This window comes from Lygodium microphyllum, chromosome 18, assembly GCF_053477565.2.
Source record: "Lygodium microphyllum isolate KBCC chromosome 18, Lygodium_microphyllum_v1.1.10, whole genome shotgun sequence".
NCBI classification, from domain to species: domain Eukaryota; kingdom Viridiplantae; phylum Streptophyta; class Polypodiopsida; order Schizaeales; family Lygodiaceae; genus Lygodium; species Lygodium microphyllum.
Window position 1 is genome coordinate 127,987,719 of NC_141152.1, and position 2,806 is coordinate 127,990,524.

At 42.7% G+C, this 2,806-nt stretch overlaps 1 pseudogene; it reads left to right on the forward strand.

Annotated features, from left to right (window-relative positions):
* Positions 1–227: 227 nt before the first annotated feature.
* Positions 228–1,910, forward strand: LOC148021363 (gibberellin 20 oxidase 1-B-like; annotated as a pseudogene).
* The last annotated feature ends 896 nt before the right edge of the window (positions 1,911–2,806 follow it).

A 2,806-nucleotide genomic window follows, 5' to 3' on the forward strand; every position in this document is an offset into this window, starting at 1 on the left:
CGATTGAGGTGAAAGGGTGAGAAAGATGATCGTCTGCGGTCATGTGAAATATGGTAATTCACAAGTCATGGGCGCAGGGGCTACGTGATCTGACCTGGTATAAATACGGATCCGCGCTCCTACATTGCGGCCACTCAGATAGTTCGGAGGTACAAAGAATTAGAGCAGCCCAGCAGCAGCTATAATACTCAGCTGCAGGCCCTCTGCGTCTCGACAGTACTGCGAATATGGCGTCTCCCCCGGTCGCTCCTCAGCAACTGCATCCAGCCCCTGCAGCAGCTTCCACATCGTGCATCACTGACACTTTCTCGCAGTCCTCTAGCATCCCCGTGGAGTTCATATGGCTGGAGCTGCTGCAGTCGCAATCCGAAGGAGGGGCGCTCACCGTGGAGAAGCAGCCTGTCATGCAGGACATGCCCACCATCGACCTCTCCAGCTCTTCTGCCATGAGGACTAATTCCGCAGATCCGACCTCATTAACGTCGACTGCAGTGGATCAATATCATGATCAGCTGGCCGCCTTGCAGCACGCTGCCCGGACGCTGGGGTTCTTCCACGTGGTCAACCATGGCGTGGCCAACGCGTCCCCGGTGAGAACTTTGGGTATAGCAGCAGCTTCGCTGGGCGTTTCACGTCCAGGTTGCCCTTGAAGGAGACTTTCTCCCCCCAGCCCACGCCGGTTTCCAGCGTCTCTCACTAGTTTCAGCAGATCTTGGGTGACGACCACCAAGCTTGCAGGTTTTGCTGTCGCCTTTTTCATCTGCTTCATATAAAATCTGCCTCTGCGACTATTATTAGTGCTTATTACTCTAATTCCCCCACACGAACTCTCTCGTCGGTCTAATTCGTCAGGTCCATATACTAAATTTACTCATTATTAGAACAGACTCCAGCTTCACATATTAGATTAGACTCCAGCTTCACATATTAGATTGCCCCCTCAGATCAAGCTCTCGAATTTCACCTTCTCCTGTCTTAGTGGCTCACGTTGTTTGTATGGCTATCAGTGACGATTCACCTTGAAACAAATGTTTAAACAGGTTTAAGGTTTTACCGATTCATGTCTTCATGGGCCGCTCATTAACGCCACCAACCATGAAGAGATCATATCCATGGCCATGTTTCTAGGAGCGACTTTAGTACAATGCCTCAAGTAGATGAGATTATAGTTAGCTTATTTGTACTATTAGAGTTAATTTTGTATGATAACATGGTTAATAAAAATCTTGCTTTTGTGGGTTGCAGCTCGACTTTCGAGAAATATTGTAAAGAAATGGTGAAGCTAGGGCTTGAGATATTGGAGGTCCTTGGACTCGCCCTAGGTCTACAATGCAGCTCATTGAGACAATACTTTGAAGAGAACAGTTCTATTCTGCGTCTAAACTACTATCCATCTTGTCGCCAACCTTCTCTCACATTGGGGACTGGGCCCCTCACAGATCCATCAACACTTACAATATTGCACCAGGATGAGGTTGCAGGGCTCCAAGTGTGCCATGAAAACACATGGTATACTGTCCCTCCACAAAAGGATGCATTTGTCATAAACATCAGTGACACGTTAATGGTAAGTGCATCTCCTTAAATGTTGGTTTTAATTTCCTCCTTCCAATATGTACTTATGGTGTGCTTACCCTCCATGGGCTTTTTGGTTTAGGCCATCACAAACAAACACTGCAAGAGTGGTGTACATAGGGCTCTTGTGAATGACTTTGTTGGAAGAAAGTCTATAGCTTTCTTTTTGAATTGACCATTTGAGATGACACTTTCGCAACCTAAGGAGTGAAGCCAATCCAAGGGCATATGAAGATTTCACATGGGAGAATTTCCTTTCCTTCACACAATCTTTTCATAGGCCATGTGTAAACACGATAGATTATTTCCATGATCGGGACTCTAAGCAAGAGTAAGCAAGGCATTACAATACAAGCATCTATCCTTTTCAGAGTGGTTTGATACAAACAATTGGACCTATCAATGCTATCAATGTATTAGATCTAAACGCACAACTAGATAGGCATTGCGGCTTAGTGTTTGGATGTAGAACAAAAGCCTTATATTTGAGTTTATATATTTTTCCTATTGAGTTTGGAAAAGCTTATAATTGTGCAATATTTTGAGGTTCTATGGTAATCATGAGTGATTAGATTTCTTCTATCAATTTGCTACACAGTTTCATTTTAAAGGCATAAAAGGATTAGTGTAAGCAAGTGGTTCATGAATAAGCCAACGTACACCAATTGCAAAAAAAAAAACACAACTTTATCTAACCATACATCAAATCCATTTGATCCCCATTTGAAAAAAGGCCTTCTTGGTTTAAAATAAAGCACAACCATGATAATATTGTTGTACTACTGCCTCGTACTCTAGATAATAGAATGGGTTTTCAACTAAATCATCTCATTAATGGCCCAAATGTTGCCAAAACTATGACCATATAGCATATTGATAACAATTGTCCAAGTCATAGTGTATTTTTAATCATCTTTCATAAAATTAACCATGTATATTTTGCATGCAACATTCATGTGAAGTGCTTGGGTAACACTATAATAGAATGGAAGTAGGGATGCGAATGCCAAATGTGAGGAAACGGGTATGTTTAAGTGCCTAGCACATAACCCATTCAAAGTCTCGTGGACCTAAGAGAAGTTAGTGAGAAGTGTTTAGGTAACACTACAATAGAATGAAAGTAGGGGCGGGAATGCCAAATGTGAAGAAATGGGTATATTTAAGTGCCTAGAACATAATCCATTTAAAGTTGCATGGACCTAAAAAAAGAAAATGCCCTTCACCATATAAT